This window comes from Coenobita brevimanus, chromosome 102, assembly GCF_032717465.1.
Source record: "Coenobita brevimanus isolate Jiangsu-jjx chromosome 102, ASM3271746v2, whole genome shotgun sequence".
NCBI lineage: Eukaryota > Metazoa > Arthropoda > Malacostraca > Decapoda > Coenobitidae > Coenobita > Coenobita brevimanus.
The window spans coordinates 28,645,620-28,664,826 of NC_137055.1; positions in this window are offsets into that span (position 1 = coordinate 28,645,620).

Consider the following 19,207-nt stretch of genomic DNA (forward strand, 5'->3'; position numbering starts at 1 on the left):
CCCTGAATGAAGTGTATATATTTTGTATATAGTATTAATTATATATATAAAAAAAAAAAATAATAATAATAATAATAATAATAATAACACAAAGAAGAATGACCCATATATGGCAGACCAGTACCATTATCTTTAAATGAAATATTAGTAACTCTTACAATAATCTTAATTTTAAACTATTTTTATTCTTGCATGTATGCATTTCACTATAATAACCCAAGTACATACTGTATTACAGTTAAATAATTTACTTTAATGCATTTATTCCAATATGTATTCAACTTATTTAAAATGTAATATTACTGAATAATCACTATTTACTATGAATAATATATGTATACAATATTCATACAATTATGTTACTTTACAATATTATGTATTTCACTTAATTAGCTTATAAGTTCATTATAATGTGTATGTAGTATGTATTAATATATATTAACTATTAAATGTCGATGGTACGTCATTTTCGCGACCGAGCAAATATAGGACTACATAATAGATAGATAGATAAATAGATAGATAGAGAGACAGATAGAAGCAGGAAGTCAAATGATGAGAAGGTGTTGTGTTTGCGAGAAGCGAGCAGCGCTAAATGCTTACACGGGGGAAAGCTGACGACAGCGGCCAGTAAGGAGATGATTCAGTTAGCTGTCAGCAGTCCTCTCGTGAGAAAGATCTAGTCCACCCACGAGGAACACATGTGACACACCCCTGCTATACCAGAATTTAGGAAAGAGAGCTCAGACCTAGATTAGCCACCGAACAGGCTAGACAGAAGGAGACAAGCGACCCTAGAGAGAGGTCGAGACGGAGATTAGCTTGAGAACAGAGAGAGAGAGAGAGATAGCGAGACAGGGAGGTAGCTACCCAGGACTTATACTATTATACCTGTTTAATATTTCCAAGACAAATAAAAATAGTCCCATACTATTCTTTACCTCTCCCGTCACTACATGACATCTGGTGGGGAAACTACTACAAGATATAAAAGCCGCTCGACCACAAGTCTAAAATATACTTCTCTACAATTAACTACAAAGTCTTTATGACAGCGTACAGAAGTTTTGACACCATTTGCAGGTAACAGTCGTATTGCTTGGGTGCTGGAGGTTCACTGGGAGTGATCAAACGGGCATGCAACTTTGACCATTCAGTACAGGAGTGAATGGACATTTTAGGTCTGGTTGTGGGTTACAGATTTCTTCCCACTCACAGCTCAAGCCCAGCGGTCAAAATTCCCGGGCACTTCTATGTCCGGATATCAGCAAATCAATTCGGATGATGGTTTAATAGAGCCAAGGCCCAAGCATCCATGATACTGAACACATCAGGATACTGAGAGTCTGGATAATTTGGGGATCACTGTATATATGAAGGGAATCACCAGGGCTTGAATATATCTTCATTTTTATTCACTAACGTTTCAGTACAATACTTTAACCATCATCAGAGCCTAAAAAAGAAATAAAGGACTGTACACGTAATATTCTTCCGGACTGTATTTTAGTCATAATTATTAAAATAAAATTGCCCTAGTTTTGCATAAAAGCCTTAAGGTGAAAAGTGCAAAATGAATACTTTTGGGTGAAATTAACCTACGTGAAAATAATAAATTAAAAAATGATAATTCCATGTCAAATAATATTTAAAAATCTGAAGTTGGGTCTGGTAAGTAAAATTACTATTAAAACAAAGTAAATAAATAAGAACATAAGCCATTACATAGTGTGGCTAGAATCCATTAATGTATCAAAAACATATGTGAATACTAGTATAAATTCCTAAAAGAAAAACAAAATGAATACACCAGACGACACAATAGTTAGCAAAACATCGTAAAAAAATAACTAAGATGAATCAAAGACATAGAAATAAAAGTGAAATAGCAGCCGTGGCAACAGAGGGCATCACAACACCCTCAGGAGGTGACAACAGAGGGATAGGTAGGGCACGCAGGACGTCCATGTGATATGGGTATATGTCTCATACAGCCACGTGCATACAGCCCTATTGTATGGAGTGCACCCAGTGCAAGCATCTCTGTACAGGTGCATTACGCTTCGACGTATCCAGCCTTTACCAGGATTGGGGTAAATTTAATAAACTAGCTCCAGACAGCATCCCAGTGATGGCCAGTAGCCACACAAATCAAGCAACGGCCCGTAGCCGTACATAAGCATCGGCCTGTAGCCATGTACAAGCAATGGCCTGTAACAGTGTACAAGCAGTGGCCTGTATCCGTGCAAGAGCAACGGCCTGTAGCTGTGCAGTTGTGATGGCCGGTAGCCGTATGCCTAAGATACAGCCAGTAGCCGCTCATAGTGCTGTCCACCCCCCCCTGCAGAACCTGTGACGGCTGGTTGCCGCATGTGGAGAGAAAAAGGCATACCCTCTCTCCTTCTGCAATTGCCTCGAAGGGCACAACACCGGTGATGGCCAGCAGCCACACCAGTAGACAGGGGACGGCCTGTAGCCTCCCCTCACCTACGCGTCGCCCTTCATACGGGACTTTGGCGATGGCTGATAGTCATGTCCGTAGGCAAGTAGCCGCACTTCGTCTGTGGTCCCGTCAGGGAGTCGGGCCCTGGTGACGGCCGCTTGCCGCACCAACGGGAAAGGGACGGCCGGTAGCTGCCCTCCTCCCATTGCTCATGGGACCTCTGCAACGGCCGGTAGCTGCATCAGGGAGGGACACCACAAACGTCCCTTGCCCCCTGTGACTCCACAACCGGAGGGAGACCCCTGCCCAAGCTGCCCCACCAGTGGCAGAGCAAGTCTTACCTCTAACTCCCCAGCCTGAGGCACCCACCAGGAGGAGAACCTCCCGATAGTGGATTGGTGGAGAGGACCCATGTTGACCCCGGGGCTGCACTCCATCCAGCTAGCACCTGAAGGCAACCAGCACCTGTTGGACCTCTGTCGCCAGTAATGCCGCAGCCCTACCCTGATGGCAAAGCAGCGGGAGCGAGACCACAGCAGACAGGCCCTCAACACTGCCCCTAGTACCCCGGGGCACAACCTCTCCAGTCCAGATGAGGAGCAATGTCCTTCCCGCATCGGGCGCATGCAGGAGCACCTACAGAAGATATTTGACCTCAGTCCCGAGGACCAAACTTCTATACCTGGTCCCTCCAGTTCGGGGCCTTTCACCACACCCGATCAAAGCCCACTCCGGAAGACGTCGCCCCTACGAGTAGTCCCATGCCCCCTAGACAAGAAGACACCTGAGGGGACTCAGCCGACACTGGACTGACACCTGTGAGCCGCCGGCCGGCCGGTCCCTTGCCCCTCACCCCTACCATGACTGTGACTTCCATGCCCGTGGAGTAAAAGTGAAAGTGACAATCAAAGTTCAGTGACAGAGTTTAACTACCTCAACTCCACTGTCTGTGAGACGAGACATTAGCAGTGTTCTACCATCCTGCCCCACTCAGTGAACACGGGACATGTGAATGATTATTATAAATATATGCAGCCCATGAATTAAGTGTACTCCCAACTTCACTTAAGTACAGTGTCTGTCCACTATTCTCGAGACTGCCGGTATCCTGTGCGATACCCGTAATATATCTCTGCCAGTCCTAGGTTTGCCTTTGTATAGAGTCTTGTGGATTGTCTAGCTTCCTTGTATTAAGGAATTTGGTAATATACATGTAAGGTTGTTGCCCCGTGTTTTTATGCCATGTTCCTCTCACACACTGCCTTAGCTCCGGTCTAGAGAGGGAACCCAGCTATACCTTTGGGGTTGCTAGGACGGGAAGCCACCTTAAAAACACGTAGCATAACAAATAACACAGTAATTTTGAAGATACCTCTACAGAATCGGTGTATATAACTATGACTTTGCAAAGTTTTTAATACCATGCCTTTCACCTATAACTACCAACCAGTATACAGTACAGGATTCATTCTTTTTCATTAAGGATATCTGCAACATAAATGCTTCCGGCTGCATGATGGCTAGGTTTGATAAAAAAAATAATTATTTATTGACATTCCCCTCAAGAAGACTATTAATATTTGTACCGAAAATCTCATTAGCGGAACTGATAAAGTCTACGGCTTAAGTAAACCCCAGTTCAAGGAACTTCTAACACACTTCAAGTGACTGTCTCTTTTTATTTAATGGCACCACATATCGAAAGAAAGGTGGTGTAATGATGGGCTCCCCCCTTGGACCAATATTAGCAAATGCTTTTCAGTGTCACCACGAAAAAAAAATGGCTTGAAAACTGCCCATAAAATTTTAAACCGTTGTTCTATAGGCGTTATATAGATGACACCTTCCTTTTTAAGTGTGCTGACAATGTTCTGCAGTTTTTAGAGAACCTTAATTCCCAGCATATAGAACAGAATTCGCTTCTGAAACCGAGGAAAATAACATGCTCTCCTCTCTCGATATTAAGATAAATAGTCAGTCCAGTTCTTTCACGACGTCATTGAACAAGAAAAACAACATTCACGGGTCTGTGCGCAAAACTGACATATTTCATTCCCATAGGATGCAAACGAAATCTGGTGATGCCACTTGCTACCCGAGCTTTTCATATTCGTTTAGACTACTTTAAGTTTGATGCTGAACTTCAATACCTGAGAAATTTACTACATAAGAACGAATTTTCATTAAATTTTATTGATATATATTTGTAAAACAATGAGTAAATTACCATGCCCATGTGTTAAGTCACCTGCTACCTAGAGATGTGATTTATTACCGTACTGTTCTTGCTGGGAAAGGCAGCAAGTCACTCCGTAAACGTTTAAGCGGCTTACTACTTGAATTTTATCCACAGCTAAGTATTAGAGTAGTTCTTAAGGAAAAATGCACTATCCAGTCATTCTTTAAGATCAAAGATGTGATTCCTGAGGAGCTGAAATCGTCCGTTGTATAGCAGTGTAAATGTCAAAGCTGTAGTGCGTTGTATATAGGGAAGACGAAACGGCATCTCAGAACACGAATCTATGAACACTTTGGTCGGTATGTTCGAACAAACTACCCTATCACCAGCCCGCCTTTCTCAACTAATCGTAAACATCCTCATGACAACAACCACCATATGTCCACGGAGAGCTAGTAATGTGCTGACCAGTTTCTCCTCAGACAATGACCTATTAATATTGGAGTCCGTTCTGTCATACAGGGACAAGCCTACTATCTGCAATAATGAGGTATCTGCAGAATTACTGTGCTTTTAATTCAATGTCTTGGACTTTTTTTTTTTTTTTTTTTCACGAAGTTGTGCTAACTATTGTGTCGTCTAGTGTATTCATTTTTTTTTTTTTTTTTTTTTTTTTACTTTTAGGATTTTTATACTAGTATTTACGTATGTTTTTAATACGTTAATGAAATCTTGCCACACATTGTAACGGCTTGTTTTTATCTATTAATATTGCTTTAATAGTAATTTTCGTGGTAGGTGCGGGCGCTCACCATCCACTCACTCGATGAAGTGCGGCTCTCGGGTGTCTGCCCTTTCCTCTCCATCCCGTTTTCCTTCCATTCTCTTCTGTCTTTCCTTCATTCTTTCCTTGTCCTTCTGCCTACGGGTGACTTTACACTCCTTCTTCTGTCTTTCTTTCCTTCATTAATTCCACTTCCTTCAGCTTGTGGGTGACTCTACACTGAATAACAACCCAAATGGTTTCCTGTGCACCAGGAAACCATTTACTGTGCTGGGTGGTAACCATATAACCAAATTTTGGGGGCCTGGTGGTTTAGTGGGTAAATTATTGCGCTCCAATCGGATTGAGCCGGTGAAGGTTTATATCCAAGGGGTCGTTGGGGTTGATTGCTCATGTAATGCCACTCAGGGATGAGTGAGGCTGGTCACTCTCATCTTAAATGTCGGGACCAACTGCCTAGCCCCGGGCTCCTACGCTCCTCATGGGGCAATGTAGGATTGGATGATGGATGGCTGGATGAATAGTAATTTTACTTATCAGACCCGACTTCAGATTTTTTTTTATTATTATTTGACCTAGAATGATTTTCAGTTCATTATTTTCACGTAGCTTAATTTCACCCAAAAGTAATTTTTTCGCACTTTTCACCTCAAGATTATTATGCAGACATTAATGCAAGTGTATTTTATTACTTATGATTAAAATACAGTAAAGAAAAATATTACATGTACAAGCATTTATTTCTTTTTTTTAGGCTCAAATGAAGGTAAAAGTATTGTACCGAAAAGTTAGTCAATAAAGATGAAGATGTATACCGGTATACAAGCCCTGGTGATTCGCTTCCTATTAAGAGTGCGCTTTCCAAGCAACGAGTCCGTGCTAACACACACACACACACACACATACACATACACACACACATACATTTTATATATATATATATATATATATATATATATATATATATATATATATATATATATATATATATATATATATATATATATATATATATATACCGGTATATGAAGTATTCATAAAGATAAATAAATGGACAGATTCAGAAATTAAATCTCCAGTTACCTAGAAGTATCAACAACTTAAGGATAATCATGAAATCAATAAATAAATAAGTTGTGAAACCATAGAGCAAAAGCACGTAGCCGCGAACAGACACTGGTAAGTCAGAGGGCCACTGGAATGGTCAGACACATGGCTAGACACGACCCCTCACTCTGGCAAGGTGTCGTCAAACAGAATGGAATAAGAAGACAACTGCAGCAAAACCTAACTGTTTGAATTTGTCCATATGCGTCTCGCTGCATGACCACACACCTTTTCCTCAGAGGAAGACTGACACCCAGATTTAACTTTTCGCTGGTACAGCATAAATGAAGGGTTGTCAGAAATTTTATATATGCACTCCTTTAACTGACGAGTGTTAGTCTAACACGACCTTAAGTAAATTCACATAAGTATCTTAGGAGGTTTAGGTGTAGCTGATATTCCACCTCACCTACAGTAGTTATTATTCTCCTATCTCCTAGCTAATTCCCCACTGATTTGGCCAAATCCTAAAGGTTACTTAGCTAGAATGAGTCGGACAACAGATGATGATGAGCCTGATGTTTCGGTTGCTTGCCTGGGCATCCAAGCGTCCTTAGGTGCATATTTTACAGCGTGCTTACTCAACGAGCTTTGGTATCAGAAAGTGAACATGGCGAACATCTTCTCCCTCATAGGATTGAAGAGGTGCCATCTATTTATTAATTACAATGCTAAATACAGTTAAATTACTTCATGATATATACAAGGTGAATCCAACTAAATCTTTTTTTTTTAAATTAAACTAAAGCCAAATATTCCCTTTACCTATGTAAATATGTATTAAACCCTCATTCATTTTTCACGTGAGGCATTTCATACTCACCACGCAGGAGCAGTTAGGTCAATGGAAATTTCCAAAGTATGTATGTGTATTTACAATATAGTAGTCCACAAGGGTTAAACGCAGTAGCATTTATTAATAATAAGAATTATTGAAGAGAATGTAATCTCTGGATTATAAAACCGCTTGAGTCAGTCATTAATGTTCTTCAGGGTTTCCTCTGCTTTTAACCAGGGACGAATATTTTAAAAGGTAAAGAGCGCAGCTGCTCTGGGGGGAAATATTTCCCACAGTTTTGGGACCGGGCTTAAAACGATCCTTGTATCTTGTAATGTGACCCTTCGCTATTTCTCTCCATAGATCTCAAGAACCTTGTGCTGCGACCCTTCTAGGTCGCGCATCTTGATCCATTTGATCTCCACCATCCATTATCTCCGGGGTAGCCGTTAACTCAAGGGGTACCAGTTTATCTATAGCTTTTATATTAGTGTGTCCCCTACATTTTATTTTTACGAGTTTCAGCACTCCATCTTAATCTGGGAGTGTGGAGATCACTTTAGCTAATGATCACTGGGATCTTGGTTGTTCTATTTTTACTAAGACTACATATCCTATGTTTATAACAGATTTGTTGCTGGATGCCTAGGCCCCATAAAATATTTCTCTTAGTCTCAAAAGATATTCTTCGTGCCAATGTCTATTTCCGGTGTCCAATACTTTTTTCAGACGTTGATATCCCTCTCGCAGATGTTGTCCAAATTCATTATTTTCTATGGTAGGATCATCTATTTCCTCCTGAATATCCACACAAAGCATTGGGTGGAGCTTTCTGCCATATAACATACGAGCCGGTGTCAATGCCTCAGTCGAAACGCTAGTGTCATCTAGATGGTGTCAATGCCTCAGTCGAAACGCTAGTGTCATCTAGATATGTTAAAGTTCTGTCATTAATCCTAGCTTCAGTTTCAGTTATCACTTTTCTTAACTCCTCTCTTGTGATCTTATTTCTGTGTAAGGTTTTCCTAAGGCAGTTCTTCACAGTACCAATCATTCGTTTGGTAAATCCATTTTGCCATGGTGCTCTTGGAGCTATGAACTGCCAGGTACAATGTCAGATTCCCAGCGCCGATTTAACCTATGGGTCATTCATTATATAAAAAATGTAAAGGTGCTGCACCAACGAAATTGGTTCCGTCGTCACGTACTAAATTATTAGGACAAGACCTTCCAGCAGCAAATCTTCTAAATAAGTTCAGGAATGTCTCTGAACTCAAATCTCCTGCCATTTCTAAATGGATTGCCCTTGTGTAGGTGCAAATAAACAGACATATATACACCTTATGGGAAGTTCCCTCACCCGTAACGGTTATAGCCCTTGTGTAATCAACTCCAGTTATTTTGAAGGGCCAACTTACATTTACCCTATCCCTTGGTAAGGCGGGTGGTCCTGGATAGTCATATGGTCGTTGTTCATGCCTCCTACATGTAATGCAACCCTTGAGATATTGTCTACCTTTAGGGATCCAATACCTTTCCCGGATTCGGGCCAAAATCTGTGGCACACCTCCGTGAAGAGTCAAATCATGGGCTTCTTTTACAATTAACTGTACAAAATGTCCGCTCTTGGGTAATAATATGGGATGTCTACTTTGGAGAGGCAAATCAGCCTTTAATATTTGGCCCCGGCATTAAGCCTAATGCCCTTATCAGTGTATTCTTGTTCCCAGTGCCTTGGCCTAAAAGGTCATATATCTCTCAGTAATAATTCCTTTGTATCCTTTTCAGCCAATATTCCATGGGATCAGTCTTCTGAAACCCCACTTTCTTAATCAGAAATTTAACAACTAATTTAATAGTGTTAATAAGTTGTCTTAGTGATGAGAATCTCCTAATATCAATTACTTCTGACTCAGGTACTACAGGATCCAAGTTTACTACACCAGTCTTAGCAATACAGTACTGTTTCTGCTCAGGCCAATCTTTAGTAAGTAACCATTTAGGGCCTTTAAGCCACAAATTATCTTTGATCAGTCTCTTTACAGTCGAACCTCTCGAGAACAGATCAGCTGAGTTTTGTCTGTAGGACACATGCATAAATTTAAATTTGGAAGACAGCTCTTTAAATGTCTTCATTCTATCGCGATCGAAAGGAATTTTACTGTCTTCCTTCCCTGTCCAGTAAAGACAAATCTCACTGTCAGTCCATAAAAAAGATATCCTCAAACCGAGTATCAAGAATAGTGGTCAGATACCTGGCCAATTTAGTTTCTACTTCTATGGAAGCCAGTTCCATTTGAGGTAGGGTTCTTCCTTTAATTGGTGCAACTCTGGCTGTGGACATAATAATCTTACTATCCTCTCCTGTTGCACAGTAAGCTACTGCTCCATAAGTCCTTTGAGAAGCATCACAATATATGTGTAAGTACAACTTCTCATTACTGTTTTTTTTCCTTGGAATACATATGCTTGATGTGGTTTCAAACTCCTTTCTAATCTGTTCCCATTATTCCACATATGTCTCATCCAATTCAGTGTCCCAGTCTAACCTCTTTCGCCATGCCTCCTTCTCTAAACATTTGCCCCTAATAACTATAGGACTGCCCAATCCTAATGGGCCAAATAAAGTGGAGACCTGACTTAAGATAGACCACTTAGTGAGAGTGATATCAGAGAACTTAATTGGTTTCAAACTTATTTCATCAGCTGTTGTATCCCAGTTAAGACCCAACACGTTTTGAGTTTTGGGAATGTCAGAATTTGGATAGTCCTCTTGTATTTTATTCCTCAAAACCAGTGAATTTGTATTCCAGCTCTGTAATGGCAAATTTGCCTTCCCACATTCGGAATTGGCTACTTCATAAGCCTTCAATGCTTCCGACTCTGTACCAGCAACACCTTGCAAATTATCCATGTAAAAAGCCTGCCCTATTCGTGGGCATCTGGCATTTCCAAAATGATGCTTTGAAGTGCTGCAGAGTAGGAAAGGACTAGCACAAGAGCGGAAGAGCACCGATCGGAAACAATAAGTTTTCAACGGACTATCCTCATTTTGAGGGTCTTGAGGCCAGAGGAATTTTGTAAATATCCTATCCTCCTCTCTCAATCTTATTCCGAGAAAAGCCTTACTAATGTCTGCTGTATAAGCATAACGTTTCTCCCTGAATCTTAGTCATACGTTCCCTAATTTCTCTGCTAATGTAAGTCCAGAGTATAGGCAATCGTTCAAGCTAGCTGATCCTTTGGACACTTTACTACTACAGTTGAAAACTATCCTTACGGGAGTAGTTTCTAAATCCTTGCTTACAGCATGATGTGGTATATAATGTCCTTTTTTGTGGTTAACAGGGTATTTCTCCTCTTCTGTAAATTTATTCTTCAACTGATCTTTTATAATATTATTATATATGGTTAGATGTTCTGGTTTGTGTCTCAACTTTCTTAGAAGAGAATTTAACTGAACCTTAGCTGCTTGGCAATTTGTTGGTAACTCCGAATGGTTTAGTTTCCATGGTAATCCTACCCAATACTGTCCATCCTTAAATGCCACTGACTGGTTATACAAATCCAAAGTTATTTTATCTTCAGGGGTTGGTTCTTCAGAGTGTATTCCTACACTGTCTAGGTCCCATAATTTGTGTACAGGTTCAATTTTTTTCATCCAGCAAGTGATATATATGAGTAGGTTCTAGTTCTGCACCCATTCTAGCTACCATCAATGACTGTGTGGGGGTAACAAAGACTGAGTTTATTAGTTTGGCCTCTCCTTTAACTTGTTTTGGAAAAGGCAACTGACCCATAATAAGGTTACCTCCTGGACTCTTGAACAACTGTACCTTATTCTTCTTGAAAGTCCTGTGAAGGAAACTTCCACAGTAATCTGAATCAATTATCAATTTTATGGAACCCACAGTATCCGATTCCACATTCCGTTTTGCCAACTTATCCTTGAGCTTTGTAGATGATCAGAGGTTTCCTTCAGTCCTTTTATATATATACTTGTCTCCATATTATCCAGTACAGCCGCTGTTATACGACATCTATATCAACCTAGTTGTGTCATAGGTCTAACTAAATCAAAGGACTGAGCTTCCTTAGTAGTTAAGAATCCTGTAATGGCTAGATTTACCTTGCCAATAATAGGTAACTTTAATTGCCTCACAGTGTCTGCAGAAATGAAGGTTTTCTGAGCACCCGTATCAAAAAGAGTACATGCCAATAGGTTTCTGTTTTCAATCATTACCTTCACATCTGCTGTTGGAACTGCAGCTGGCATTACAACTGGAGTGTACCCCTTAGCAACTGTCACATTAATACTTGCAGTTTTAGGAACTTTATTTTTCATCCTTGGGAATAAAGCACTATGATGATGATCCCTTTTACATTTGAAACAAAGACTGAGTTTAATCTTGCAGTCCGCGGAAGTGTGTTCCGAATTCGTACAAATAATACAACACCCCAATTCCTGAAGCTATTTTACTCTAGAAGCATAATCCGGATAATGTTGACAAGATGCACTGGAATGTTGCTCCCCACAAAATGCAGAAACCTTCCTGTCCTTTACCATGGAAATTTTTACCTCCTTATTTTCATCAGCTGGTCTATTCCTTGTCTTTAATATTTTGTCCCCAGCTTTTAAAGAGCTACGAAAAGTACCTATCTCTTCTTTAGGCACATACTTAGCCTTGTCTGACTGAGGTTTCCCAACCGGTTGGTTAGTGTTTTTTTTTCTGTATTTCAGCCTTCTGTTTAATCTCAGCAGGCTTTACTGTTCCTTGCAAATATTTACAGAGTTGCATTAAACTGTCCTCATTCTCCCCACAGGAGAAATTATCCGTTTGGTACCTACCATACAAGGCATCCTTGGTTCTTGGTAGAAGCTTTAAGGACACAGTTCTACAAAGCACCCAATCTGCTGCTTTCAGAACTGGGAATAGCGCCGCTACTATTTTAATAACGATGGTGGTAACGCCATTACTTTTTTTTAGCCAGTAGCGGAACTGAGAGCGCTGCTAATTTTTGGCTGTACTCGCGTTACCGCGCTCCTCGTTACTCACGCGACGAATACAGGTACGGAGTCGGTGAGTACATACAGATACGCCGACGGTTTGGTTGTATTTATTAATGACGAAAAATAATACTTTCGTCAGTTCTGTCAATTAATGATGTTTGTTTTACATTACATCAGTAGTTTATTAATTATTATTTATTAGTAATGTGCAATAATTAGACAGGAATTTGCAAGTTATTTATCGATCACTTAAATTAAGTAAAGATAAATAAGGATGTCAGCTGGATGTAGGCAACACACACACACACACACACACACACACACACTATCCCCGTCTCTAACTCCCGCTCTCTCCCCCACTTTCTCTTTCAGACTAATTCTTACTCATTACGTTATTATTTCGTAACAGTATGTTACTTTCAGTTTAAAGTCATGGAAAAAAACAAACAAAAAACATTGCTATTGTATAAATAGCCTTTAAAAGAAAGCCGCAGTTCATTTTTACTTTCTTTTTCGTACATATCTTAAATAGGTATCATTGAAAATATAATACCGGTAAATCTATATAATATGTATCAATGGTACCGGGTATTGCCTTCTATTTACGTATGTTACTTTCAGTAGGTATACTAGGTAACAGTGTAAAAGAACATTTGTTACATTTTACAGTAAATAGCTTATTCCTGTACCTTCGGCTCTAAGCTTCATTAAAGTGACACCTACGTGTATATGATTTTTTTTTTTTAATTTTCATTATAAGTATATACTGACATTACTGGTACACAACGTAACCACTCAGACTGACTAATATTTTCGAAAACAGTATATAGTGTATTGCTATATCACAGATTTTTGTTAACCTTTCCTTCGTCTACATTTTTCTTATCCAAAGTAGCGGAAGCGGGAACGCCGCTACATTTCGTATCAAGTAGCGAAACCAGTAACGCCACTACTTTTTCGAGCTAGTGACGGGAATGGGAGCGCCACTACTTTTTATTAGTAGCGTTTCCAGCATTGGCTGCTTTAATATCTTCGTAAGTACCTAAAGCCTTTAAATTACAACTCATAGCAATCCGAAAATTTTGCAAGGAATCAAAATCATGTTTAGGTATGGGTAATTCAATTACAGCCTTCATTAATTGGGTGATGACCTGCTCCCTGTCTTCGAATTCTGTCTAAGGATAGTCAATGCCCCCTCATCATAGGCGTAGGAACCGGGGGGACCAGGGGGACACAGGTCCCCCCAATAATATTGCTGGGGGGGGGCCGGTGTATGCTTGCCCCCCCCCCCCAATATTTCTGTACAAAAATTACAATATCACATAGCTAAACCCTTTGAAATTCAAATTAATGAAATTAAATAGATATGTGTGTGACTGCCGTGATTCAACCTCATATCTTGGTAATAAAAAGAAGCTGATTGCATATCTTTCCTTTTTCTCGCCAAGACATCTGGCAACTCTGTTACGCCGAGGGGAGAGCCAAAAAGTCCTCCCCTTATCTAACCGTCACATTACGTACGTCACTGAGTGTGAACGTTTTATTACTTCAACTGAATAAATATGAAGTCAGTTAAGTCTTACTTCAATAAAACATGTACAGGTATGTGTTTTACGATTCTGGCCACAACAGTGATTCAGTGAAATATGAATTAAACTAATTACCACATTGTCTCTCTATAATAACCATAGAAAACCAGTAGTTATATCTCATAAAACACTGTAATATTACTTTTATTTATTTTATTTTTTTGTGTCCGACTCTGGGCATAGGCTTCACAGCCTGCTTTCAAGGCCCAGTAGTCCTCCTACATACCATACACCTCTCTACATGTCACCAGTGAAAACGAACAGCAGTGCTGGAGATGATGCTGATCAAGGTGATAAGGCCACTGCAGTAATGGCAACAAATAGCAATGAAAATTCTGATTCAATTTCACTTGAAAAAGCACTCGGAAGAACTAGTGGTGACCCTGCACCTGTTCCTTTAGCACCTCAGGAGGTGGCAAGTTACAAATACTATAGTATTTTCTTAATTATAAAATATATTAGTCTATAGTCATTCCATGCTTGTGTCAACTTTTGGTGAAAAATCAAAATTTGTCAAATAAAAAGAAAAATGATATAATAATACTCAGGATCTCTAGTCATTGAAAATGTAAGGGTCTTTCAGCTATTCCAGTTACTTGAAGAACTGTGACAATTGTGCACAAGTATGATAGATGGAATGTAAAACACCAAAAAAGGATCTATTTACATTAGCTTATCACAAAAATGGATGAATATATATATTCATTAACTCAGGATTTGTTGTCTTCTTCCAGAATACCCATTGTCATGGACGCTGCTGTAATGAGGATGGAAAAGGTCCCTATCAATCAATGGAACCAACTGTACTGGAAAAAACGAAGACTGTGTATGGAAGTGCTGGTAAAAACCAAAGACAGAGATCATTTCAGTCTCCGTGGTACAAAGACTATCACAGGTTGGTTCTTTGTTCTACTCAGTTAAGGGCATTTTGTTTCTATTGCCGATTTGCTACAAGATATGATCTTATTAAGTTCAGTACCAAAGATGATAATGCATTTACACTTCAAGGGTTTTCCAACTGGAAGAAATCTATAGAAAAATGTGATGATCATCAAAGAAGTCGTGCCCACAAAGAAGCTTGTCTCAAGTACAGTTCTCTTGACAAGCCAACAGTAAACACACAGCTCAGTGCTCAGGCACAGTATGACCAAGCTAACTGGAGGAAAATGTTCATAATACAAATGTCATCTTTAAGATACCTGTGAAGGCAGGGACTTACAATTAGAGGCCATGTGGAATCAGAGAGCAATCTACATCAGCTTTTCAAACTGTGAGTAGAGGATAATCGTGGTTTACATCAGTGGATTGAAACAAACAAATACCAGTCACCTGAAATAGTAAATGAGCTTATCAGACTGATGGGCAATCAGCTTCTGCATCAAGTACTCCAAGACATTCAAAATGCCAAGTGGTTTGCTGTTATTGTTAATGAGACAAGGGATAATGCTAATGCTGAACAACTGGTAATATCCATCAAATAGGTAGACAACAATTACTTAGTTCATGAGGACCCAATTGGTCTAGCACAAGTTTACAAAACAGATGCTGAAACTCTTACATCTACCATAAAGGACGCCCTCATCCGATGCATGCTGCTTCTCAGTCAGTGCTGTGGTCAGGCATATGATGGGGCATCCAACATGTCTGGTCCAAAGAGTGGTGTAGCTATACGCATTCTTAAGGAAGAACCAGCTACCCATCCTGTTCACTGCTTGGCGCATTGCATAAATCTATGTGTTCAAGATGTCACCCACCAAAACAAATCCATCAGAGTTGCTCTTGATCTGGTGTATGAGTCAGCTGGTCTAATCAAACTTTCTCCAAAGCAAGCACATCTTTTTTCATCACTACAGAAGGAAGTCTTTGAACAGTCCAAACCTGAAACCACTGTGTCCAACCAGGTGGACATGCTGCACTCCTTCAATAGAGGCAGTACTTGAAAACTGTAATACTCTGCTGGTAACACTAGAAGAAATCAATGCAACATGCAAAGATGAGTGTGGTAGGAAGGCAGGCGGTTTCTATTCCCTGATGGAGAGGTTTTCCACATTTTTTGACTTAAAGATGGCTCACTTGACCTTCAATGCTTCAGAGCAATTATCATCTACATTGCAAGGAAAGAACACAACTGTCCAAGAAAGTTTAACCGCAACCTATCTCTATATACCTAGGCTGCTTCCCCCAAGGAAAGGGAGGTAGCCGAGACAGGACGACACACTCCCCATTTACTCATCCATTCAAACACATTCATTCGCATCTTAGCCCCAAAGGGGAGAACGGACAGATCCTCACCGCACCACACCGCACAAGGGTCAACTGCACAATGCAATCAGTGACATTCACAGCAGGGCCCGACAGCAGAACTGGTTTACCCCTGCCACATCATAACAGACCCATCCCCTTACCCGCACCTGACCTGACTAGCTGATCAGACCAAATGCGGGAGAATATCCCCTCAGCTGCGTCATCACTTATTCATTCACAATTTCTCTCCATTTATTTCTGTCACGCACAGCCACTCTTCCTTGCTCAACAGACATCCCTCTCGCATCCAGCGCTCTCTTCACACTGTCCATCCATCCTATTCGTGGTCTTCCTCTCAGCCTTACACCTCTCACATCAGATCTAGTTATCTTTTTCACCAATCACTCATTATCCATTCTCTCCATATGCCCAAACCATCGCAACACCCTCTGCTCAACTCTACCAACCAGTCTTGCAAAATCATTTTATGACAGGCAGAGAGTCCCTGATGCATTCCAGGCATTCTACCAACATGTTGTGTCAGATGCTGAAGGGAAGACAGATCCTCCAACCTTGCCCAGATATCGCAGAGCTCCTAGACATGCTAATGATCTCTCTTATGGACAGACACACAGGTAAGTCAGTCCGTGCGATTTCTATAGTCAGCAGTATTTTCAAGTAATGGAAAGCTTGTCAGGAGAATTAACCAGAAGATTTGAACAGAAAGGTTTTCGTCTGGCATCTCACATTGAATCTCTCCTCCTTGACTCCTGCAATGGCAATTTCCAAGAAATCCCTGCAGAGGTAGCTGGCATGTATGCTAGAGACATAGACATGGACCGCCTGAAGATTCAACTACCTATGATCCCAGACCTCATCAAGTCCAGTAATCCAGATAGCATTGCCATCAAGGAAGTCTCCAGCATCCGCACATTATGTGAAGCGTTTAACTCCGCACAAGTGGCTAAGACGATGTTCAGTGAAGTGCATGCCATGCTCTGTTTGTACTGTACGATTCCAGTGACTGGTGCCACTGCAGAAAGAACCTTTTCAGTTCTCAGAAGGCTGAAACCTTACTTGAGATCCACCATAACCCAAGAGAGACTGAACGATGTTATGATGAAGCACATTTATAAAGAGCTTACAGAACAACCTAACTTAAAAGACATTGCACAACTGTTTGTAATGGCAAATGACAGAAGGAGAGAGTATTTTGGGAGCTTCAAGTGAACTGATTTTTTTTATTTGTATACTGTAACTCAACAGGATAATCTGAGTCTGTTTCTTAATTTACAATGTTAGAATGAAATAAATGAAGTAAACTTAATGATCCTTTATTGAAAACCGAACAATTACAGTTATGACAATTTTCTCTAATCGTTTTTGTTTTGATACTTTCCACACATATTATGCAACCATTCTCACTAATATACTTTTTTCAGTTTTAGAAAGATGTTCAGTTACACATTTGAATATAATACATATTATCTTTAGTTATTTACAGCAAAGGGACACATTATTGCACATCAATAATATGAGTTATTTATTTCATGTACTTATGGGCCATTGGCATAGTCGGGGGAGGGGAATCAAAGGGATTAGTTAACCCCACATGAGCAAGAGCTCTACCGTATCCTTTTATGCTATTCACATTCTACCTTGGGTGGCAAAAACTTAATTTTTTACACTTGTTTCAACTTAAGTTAGAATATGTTCTAATAATCAGTGCATACGGCGTAAAAATGTCCCTGGAATTAATTTATTTTAACAGATTTTCTTGGGGGGGCTCACAGCGCCCCCCCAAACCCCCAGCTGTCTGGGCTCGCTTCGTTCGCCATTCTCCTCTGCCTGCCTTGTGCCCCCCCAGTGTCACAAGTCTTACTATGCCTATGCTCATAATTGTTTTCTTCCACAGGTATCAATTTGTAAGGCATCCTCTTGACCTGTACTAACAGATATGTGAGTTTACTCACATTAGGGAGATCTGTTCTGTCATGAACTAAGTATTTAAACTGATCCCAAAAGGATTTCCAATTTTGCTCCCCATCACACTCAGGAAACGTAATTTGTGATTGTACAGCTTTACTCTGCTGTTCCATAACATGTATTTCCGCGGCAGTCTCAGCCAATTTTTACTCTGATAACTTCACTAAGGTTAAATATTCTCCTAATTTACCTTCAAATCTGGTAGCCTCCGACTCTAAGAGATCGTTAACATCAGCTTTTACTATGGCTGCTTCAAAATTTGCATAACCTTCTTCATACTAAGTCCATCTGTACTTTAGTATATTCAGGAGACTCTTTAATTTCTCCCTGGACAGAGGTGTTTCATCTAACGATTGTCTGCAGTCATTTATGGTTCTCGTTACCCATCCTGCCTTACTCCTAGAGGATCTCTGTAACTAAGATATAGACATGTTGACTGATTTCTAATTTACTAGAGTAACCATTAATTTCAACCACAATTTTACCCCAGCTCATTAGTTATCTAATTAAATTTAAATTTTGAGGAGTGTAGGGATTGTGTTTATGGTATTAAACCCATCTCCCTGGGTTCTTAAACCTCTAGGGTTATATCTTTATCCTCACACTCAGTTTTCAATTATCCTTTATTTCCCTGAGCTCAGAAATATTAACATCTTAGTATAACATAGGCCCACCCAAAGCTTGTACAGCATAGAACTGTCCTTTCTTCAATTCTATGTAATTTATTAATTTCTGCAGAACTGCTTCTCTGCCATGATGATTCCAATGTATAACATCGGCTGTTAGAGTTGCTTGGAAAGGCTTTGCATTAAAGTGGATAAAATCCTTCCCTTTCCTAATTCTCTGCAACTTCCTATTCATGGTCCTGCTAACTAATTTATAAGTACCATAGCAAACTGGTGAACCATATGGTAAGTTTCTAGGCTCAAGAAAGGTAATGGTTACTGCTGATTTACATGAACCTTCGATGGCTCCTACCACGGCTGGTATGTTTTCAACAATTTCATTAACTTCCACATCTACATATCATTTCCCAGGAAAAGGATAATGTGGTCATGCTCCCAATCTAATACGGCATTTAGCCTT